Raw genomic sequence first — 8,906 nt, forward strand, 5'->3', positions numbered from 1 at the left:
AGACAATTTTAGATGGATTTTCTATGCAATCTTCAGTGACTCTCAGACGGTTTCAAATGGATTTTCTAAGAAACTCTATGTGACTCTAAGACGGTTTTAGACAGATATTCTGAGAAATTGTCTATGTCCTATGACACAGACTGCCTTTCAGATCAAATTTCACATATGCGTTACCTTAAAAATCATCTATGTCTAAGGATTTCATATGTATTTCTTTAAAAACCATTTGTACGCCCCTTTCCCCTTGAGCACCTATTTTTCTCCCTGGCTGCCCTCTGGACATAGCACAATCACAAAACAATCAAATGTACACAAGCAATATTACATAGTCATACACAATCACATATCACTAAAACAGAATGTTACACGATGTTACTGCAGAATGGTACTTAGTTCAAACCATACATCACAAATCACATAGTTCAAAACCAAACATCACATAGCACCTGCAGGACAATGGAACCCCGCTTTCTTGTCTATTACTTGAGTAACTAAGAAAATGGCGACCCATCCTCGGATTTCACATAGTGTTGTAGTTGGAAGTTGAGTTGTTGGCAGTTTGAAAGTCTATCGAGAGGGAAAAAAGGTAAGTCATGAGCATGTGTAAATCAAGAATAACAGCCAATCACTGAAGTTGTTTACCAACCTTTGGATCTTCCCTCATCTCGGTGATGATTTGCATGTGGCAGGTAACATAGAAGCTACATTTGTTACCCGGTGATTGCTGGTAGCACTGGAAGCATACAAATATATATATATACACACACACACACACAAATATATATATATATATATACACACACACACACACACTTATATACTCCTGGGAGTACATACTCCCTACTACTTGGGAGTATATCATAGTTTTTCTATATATATATATACACTCATAGTGATAAATGAGTATATCCAATTTATTTATGTAGTATATCATAGTAGGGAGTATGTACTCTTGGGAGTACAGACTAGTTTTTCCTATATATATATATATATATATATATATATATATATATATATATATATATATATACTTATATACTCCTGGGAGTACATACTCCCTACTATTTGGGAGTATATCATAGTTTTCCTATATATATATTTATACTCATAGTGATAAATGAGTATATCCAATTTATTTATGTGGTATATCATAGTAGGGAGTATGTACTCTTGGGAGTACAGACTAGTTTTTCCTCTATATGTGTGTGTGTGTGTGTGTGTGTGTGTGTGTGTGTGTGTGTAAAGTTGGTTGGAGAGAAAGTAACAATAAGAATGTATTTAATTTTTTTTACTATATTGGGAATTTGAAGTAATGGTGCAGTTTGGTTGATCCTTTCTTCTACGCACCTCCTTTCTGACTGATGTATATCTCGAAAGCTCCACATGCATACAACAATAATATAAATTAAATTTCTTAATTGCAAAGATCCTGAAATGAACCATGTATAGTCAGAAAGAACTCACATATCAATAACTTTTTGCAATCTAGAATAGTCACGTGTTTGCGACTCTATGGAATTAAGGCACCGCACCTTGTTCACTTTAGGAATTATAACAAATAAAACTCAATGACGACCCAGTTTATCGAGAAACATAAACAAATCCTTGGTACTGTAATGTGACAATTCCTTTGTAAGATAGTTAATGACATATTCCTCCTCTAATTCAATGCTCTGTATGACGAGAGACCGAGGGTCAAGATATGCTACAGGCTGTTTGTTCATCCTGTTTTTGGTATCATGTACCTATACATAAGAAATGAGTTATATGTCATATATATAGTGCTATGAATGATTTAAAGGTGCGATTGAAAGTCCTTACAATATGAAGCACCTCAGGAATGACATATTAAGGGCATCAAGGTTATAGAGGTCATAAAAGTTATTGAAGCCCATAAAGAAGTACCCATTGTTGTTGCGGAAATGCTTATTCACATATTTGTCAAAGATGTATACCTTTTTAGCCTTGCATTCTTGCATGTAGAAGTTATACAGACTAATACATGCAGATCCTGCCCTTGTGACATCAATAGGTGAAAGCAATGGGTGGCCATTCTTGAATCTGGAGTTCTTTTGGATGACCTGTTGCTCGTCCTTGGTCTCCTTCTCGAAGCTCTTGGCAGGATGTACCTGAGGTGGACAAAGAATTGCAGGTGCTGAAAATGTTGTAGGTGCTGGAGGAGACTATGTGGGTGCACTTGGCGGCATGGAAAATATGCTAAGCGTTGGAGGGTTCAACTAGATGTCACTCTTCTTCCACCGGATCCTCTATAGGAGAGCTTCCCCTAGATCTGTGATCTCATCATTAGGGGGGATCTCCAACTTATGTTCTATGAAGTTGGTATGAACCAAGTCCACCTGGATCACTGCGTAGCCCTGCCGCACCTCAACATAGTGGAGTGTCTTTTGTAGTGCCTGCACCTGACCCCTTGCGACCTCAACGGTGAAACCACCTATCCTAAAGACAAGAGCACATGGCATGGGCCTGTCGAGGTCATTTATGGGATCATGGAAGCTCTGATCCACCTCAATGAATGCACAACTACTCTTTCCCAGGACATCAGGGTTCGTAGTGGCTGGTACAATCTGAAGTCCTAGGCCTGAAGTAAGCTGCTCACCTATGCCATGACATCCTTAGTGACTTCAGCCTGAATCTTTTGAGAAAGCTACTCAATGTCCATAGGCTCATTTCTCTTTCTCTTCTTATACATGGCACTATGTTAAGGCCACACATACTTCCAACTCTCGTAACTAGAAAGTCCTCTAACCCGACCTGGATGCTCTTTAGTACAGACAATTCAAAAAAGTGTCCCATATGGGGTTTTCGAACTATCTGTACAAATCATTTCTCTAGTAGTGAGCCTGGCATGAATCATGGGCCATGCTGGACCTTAGAGCTGGTCAAATGGGCCGGCATGAGGCACACTTTTTTTGGCCCTACCCAAGCACAACATGACACTACACGATTTTAAACAGATCGAGTTGGCACGACATAATTACCGGGCCAAGCTTGGGTCGAGACCTCGGTATGACATGTTGGCATGGCATAGCCTGACATGTTAGGGGGTTTTCGGGATTTTTTTTCACTATTTTTAGGGTTTTTTCTTTCTAAATGGGCTAACCGGGCCTAAATGTGTTGATCGGGCCCACCCATGCCTAACGGGCCTAACCGTGCCCGGGCCAGCTCAGAACGACATTCTCCTTCACGGGTCGTGCCATGGACTTAGGCTTGTTGATAGCAAAAAATGGCACGACCAAACTTTTTTGTGCACACCGGATAGTCCGGTGATTAAGCCTGTGCCAGCACCGGACTATCCGGTGAGTAGAAGGGGATTTTGTGTAAAAAACATGCTCTTTGTATACATTGGTCTGGCAAGTACTCCGGTGCAAATGCCGGACTACCCGGTGCTTGTAAGTCAATATTTGCCAAAAACATGTTTTCTGCAAAAAATAGTTCGCGAGGGTTCCGGTGCAAACGCCAGACTATCCGGTGAGCTCAATGGCAAAACTTGCAGAGAAAATTGTTCTGTGTACAAATTAGTCCAGTGATATCTAGTGTTAATGCCAGACTATCTGGTGAACATAGCTTAGTTGTGTGCTGAAAAATTGCTCTATGCAAGAATTAGTCCGGGGAAGCTTCCGGCGTCAATGCCGGATCATCCGGTGCATGTATTTCAAATTTTTGCAGCAGGATTTTCTCTCTGCAAATATTAGTTCGTCGATAGCCTCCGATGAGCGTATTTTGAACGCCAGACTATCCGGTGTATATTAGCAAAGAGCTCGGGGTCTAGCTGAGTTGAACTTACCAGATAGTCCGGTGATCAAAAGTTTGTTCTCACCAAACTATCTGGTGTTCAGTCCGAGTCCGACTCGAGTTGGATTTGTAGATATGTTCAGATTCTTTTCCCGTTTTTGGCCGAACAAAGCGTGTTTAGGGTTGGAATAGATTCCTACTTTGATTCTCTAGGACCAAGGCCACGTCCCCCTTATAAATGGTTGAGGGTGGAGGCCGATTGCAACAACAACTCAGTCAATCGCAACAATTGCATCTACTTTTTGTTTCCCTTTACTTTCCTGCACATTAGGGTAGTTTTACAGTAGTTCTTCGCTGCTACTTTGAATCCCCATGATTTGGGTGGTAGTTCTTTGTCAATTTACTTGTAAATCATCCGGGCGGCGATCCTCAAGGTTGCCAGTCGAAATTCTTTGCTTGTTTGCTCGTAAACAAGTCCCATGTCGCTGTGAAAAGCGATAGTTATCCAGGACGGATTCATGTTGCACGGGATTGCCAAATCCCGCGCCAACACAAATTGGCGACTCTCCAACACAAATTGGTGACTCCGTTGGGGAACGACGGTTCTCCATCAACATCCACGCCTAGGGTTTTGACATCATCTCCCTTTGCGCATTGCTGTTCGGTCATGGACGGCAAGGAGGCCGAACTTCACCCCGATAACATTATTGCACCGACACTTGAAGAGCTTCCCGAGGAGTATCGCCAAACTATTGAAGCTCAAAAGTGAGAGGTGAAGAATATGATGCTTGCATGCTATGAAAAAACATGTCAAGGCGTCATCAAGAAGGGTGATCCGATGTCAATCGTCCACACCAAGCATGAGGTAAAGACCAATGTAAGTGATTCTGCTCATGATTTACAAAAGCACATTGCACATATGGTTGATCAATCTGTTGGTGCTGCTATGTTTAATAATTTTGAAGCGTTGGTTAAAAGTCTAGATCATGTACTATCTAGTCGTTTTAGGGCTTTGTTTATTGAATTGCAAGATGAAAAAGGTAAAAAACAGCCCCAATTGCATGATGCTAGCACCTCAAAATCTAATGGCAATAGCATAATTCAGCAAGCACCCTTAGGTTCATCAGCACAATTTATGTCACCTTTGCCAACACAACAAAATATGCCGATGCAACAAACCCACGACCGAGCCAATTTGGGTTTGGCCAACATGGTGACACCTCCATTTAATACACGGAGTACTAGCAAACCGGAGGTCTCTTCATTTGTTTTTCCGATTCTAACGACTTCATCTAGCATAGCTAGTTTGGATCCACATACAGCTATTAGCTGAGCTAACAAAAATTCAGCAAGCATGCCACTAGTTCCCTACAACACAGTGGCTTATACCACACCTCCTATACCCTCACAAGGTACCGGCATACCCTATGGTCCATTGCCGGATACTTATTTCAATGTGCCTTCATAAAATACTCCACACATGCAGCCTATAACTTCACACTCTCATGATTTTCCACAACCACAACCTTTTAGGCCGCAACCATATGCTAATGTGTCATCCAATCGGCCCATGGCCGAAACACTTTTGGGGCCTAAAAGCATCAAAGAGCAAATGATTAATATTTTGAGGGAATATTTTGGGGTAGCACTTAAAGGTAAATCACGTGTTTATCGAAAACCATACCCTAACTCTATTCATACATGGGAAGAACTTGAGCAAAAATTTCTTGAATATTACTATACCAGAGACACGGAGTTGATGTTAATTCATTTGACATCAGTTACACAAAAGCATAATGAGTCCATTTCTGAATACATTAGGAGGTTTAGGGATACAAAAAATCGATGTTTCAATGTATCGCTCTCTGATAGAGATTTAGCTGAGTTAGCTTTTGCCGGGTTGCATGCATTTTTAGATGTTAGAGGGGCAAGAATTTTTAGATGTAAACCAAGTTTTGCAGTGGGCTCTGACTCAAGAATGCCGTGCCAAAAAGCATAGAAAAGTTCAAAAATTCAGTGAAAAACACAAAGTGGATCATCCGGGTGTTAATGTAGTTGAATATGAGGACGATTCATCGGATGATGATAGTGTAGACATGTGCGTAGCTGAATGACATGGAAGTCTAAATCTAAACCATTTGTATGCTTCGCGTTAAAGCTGACTCCACAAAAGAATCAGCAAGAAGAGATGAAATTCGCATTTGATGTTACTAAGTATGATAGGATATTCGATCTCTTGCTACAAGAAAAACAAATTAGTTTGTCTCCTAATCATGTTATTCCACCACTTGAGGAGATTAAAAAGCATGCATATTGTAAGTGGCATAATTCATATTCTCATGCTACTAATGATTGCAATGTCTTCCGTCGACAGGTTCAATCGGCCATTAATGAAGGACGGTTGAAATTTGCCAAAAGCCCAAAGATGAAGTTAGATAATGATCCATTCCACGTCAACATGGTGAACTTTGAGGGGAGGAAAGTCTTGATTCGGCCATCTCAAGCAAAATCCACTAAATGCAAGGATGTGATCATTGGTGAGGATAATGTGAGGCCAAAGATGATCAAACCTAAAAGTCCAGAAGTTGGTAGTTGGAAAGTGAATGAAAGCAAGAGCAAAGCTATCAAGAAGATCGAAAAGCCAAAACCTACATTTAGTGCACTTTTGGATAAATATGAGAGTGGCAAGGCCGGCCAGAAGGGAAGCAACCGGCTAAATACTCTTAAATGCTGAAGATCACCTCCAAACACATGAGTTTGGAGGGAGAAAGAGGCAATGTGAGAATAATATTGCAGCAACTCTGTTTCCTCCTTTCGGGTCACCAATGCCTATGATGTAGGGACATCCTCCGATGGTTTGTCTTTAGTGTCCGCCGTGGGGTTGGTATGGATCTTGGGCGTCACCTTCTATGCCGTTTGCACCATTCCATCCGAGATGGACAACAACAAAGCAATTGGCATTCGACATGCTATCTCATCCTAAACAAGATCGGTTTGTTTCAAACAATCGATCAAATGATGGGAGGAATAAAAAAGAAAGTTAAAAAGGAATATCGTGTCAAGAATACAAGCATTTCTAATGAAAAATCAGATCTGGAGAAGAAGGGAAAACAACCAAAAACAAAGTGCAAAAACAATCGGCTAGTGATGGTTTGGTAGGCGGCAACAAAGAGGAAGTTGTAGAGGTAGTTGGTACTGATCTTGGGACCAAATTAGCACCTCCTACAGAAGCACTATTGCCAGTGGCGCCAAGTGTTGAAGAAGCCACTTCTAGTGTTAAGCCTATCGATGGTTTGGGCAATTGAAAAATTGAAAGAAAGATGTCCTTGCTTCCTGGAACTAAAACCCCGATGGTGTTCTAGAGGCCTCTCACACTCCCAAAAGAGAAGACTACAAAGATTACGCAAGCAAGAGATGGGAGTGGCTCAAGCCGAAAAGGTTAGGGATCAAGTGTTTAATGAAATCAAGCTGATGTTGCCTATTCGGCAAGAATGGAGAGTGAAGAAAGTTGTAGCACCTATTGTGACTCCTAGTGATGATGAGGATGATATGCTAGATGACTCTCCAGTGATTAGAGATGAAATTCCACCACATGATAGCATGGATGTCAATATGATTTTCGTTTTGCCTTCAGAGTTTCGAGCTGTTGATGAAGAAGTTGCTCAACTAAATCTTAGTCCGAAGGAAGCTGTATTTGATAAACCTAAAAAATCGAGCCAACATTTGAGACCATTGTATGTCAAGGGGCATATTGATGGGAGGCCGATTTTTAGAATGCTAGTAGATGGTGGAGCTACCATGAACTTAATGCTATATTTAGTTTTCAAGAAGCTAGGAAAAGAAGACAATGAGCTTGTGAAGACAAATTTGGTGCTTAATAGCTTCACCGGTGATCCTATGGAGGCCAAGGGTGTGATTTCCATGGAACTCTCTATTGGGAGCAAGACGGTGCGTACGGCTTTCTTCATCGTCGATGTGCAAGGTAACTACAATGTATTACTAGGCCATGACTGGATTCATACAAATCATTGTGTACCTTCTAGTTTGCACCAATTCTTGATTCGATAGGTAGATGATGAAGTAGAGATTGTACATGTGGATACATCGGCTTTTGTTGCTTTAGCTGATACTTCGGTAGATTGGCAACACGAGAATGTTTAATGTTTATCCGGTCAAGACCTTTCGGGTTATGATTTTCTTAGTGTTACTAGGGATGGTTTTGTACCCGTGTCTGTACAGTCGATTTCTTCTTCTTGGCTTAGCAATGTAATGTTATAAATGGATAAACAAAGTAATTTAGAGTGGCTACAACATCGTGTAGAACAATATCGGTCTAAAAAGAACGATATTTGTGAAACTATGGATAATTTTGATGAGGTAGAAAAGCTAGGACAAGGTTTCTTGTCGACCGACCCATTAGAAGAGGTAGATATAGGGGATGGTACTGTTCCTAGGCTGACATTTGTGAAAAAAAATATGCATGATGTCCAAAAAGGCAAAATAGTTGCACTGCTTAAGGAATATGTCAATTGTTTCACTTGAGAATATCATGAGATCCCGTGACTTAGCCGTGAGCTTGTAGAGCATCGGTTTCCCATAAAATCGGGTTTTAGACCTCACAAATAACCGGCTAGAAAGTTTAATCCTAATATGTATGGGTGAATCAAAGAAGAAATAAGTCGATTGCTCGCTGCGGGGTTTATTCGTCCTTGTAGGTATGCTGAATGGATATCCAACATTGTCCCGGTTGAGAAGAAAAACATTGGTAAGTTGAGAGTATGCATTGATTTTAGAGATTTAAATAAAGCTACTCCTAAAGATGAATATCTTATGTCTATTGCCAATATGTTGATTAATGATGCTTCGGGTCATAGAGTTATTAGTTTTTTGGATGGAAATGCGGGTTATAATCAAATCCTTATAGCCGAAGAAGGCATGTCTAAAATGACTTTTTGTTGTCCGGATTTTGTTGGTTTATTTGAGTGGGTTGTCATGACATTTGGTTTAAAGAATGCCAGTGCTACTTATCAAAGAGCTATGAATTTGATCTTTCATGATTTGCTTGGTGTCATTTTAGAAATTTATGTTGATGATATTGTTGTCAAATCAGATGCTATGGATAGTCATTTAGCCGATTTGCATTTAGCTTTTGA

The sequence above is a fragment of the Phragmites australis genome, chromosome 12 (genome assembly GCF_958298935.1).
Source record: "Phragmites australis chromosome 12, lpPhrAust1.1, whole genome shotgun sequence".
NCBI lineage: Eukaryota > Viridiplantae > Streptophyta > Magnoliopsida > Poales > Poaceae > Phragmites > Phragmites australis.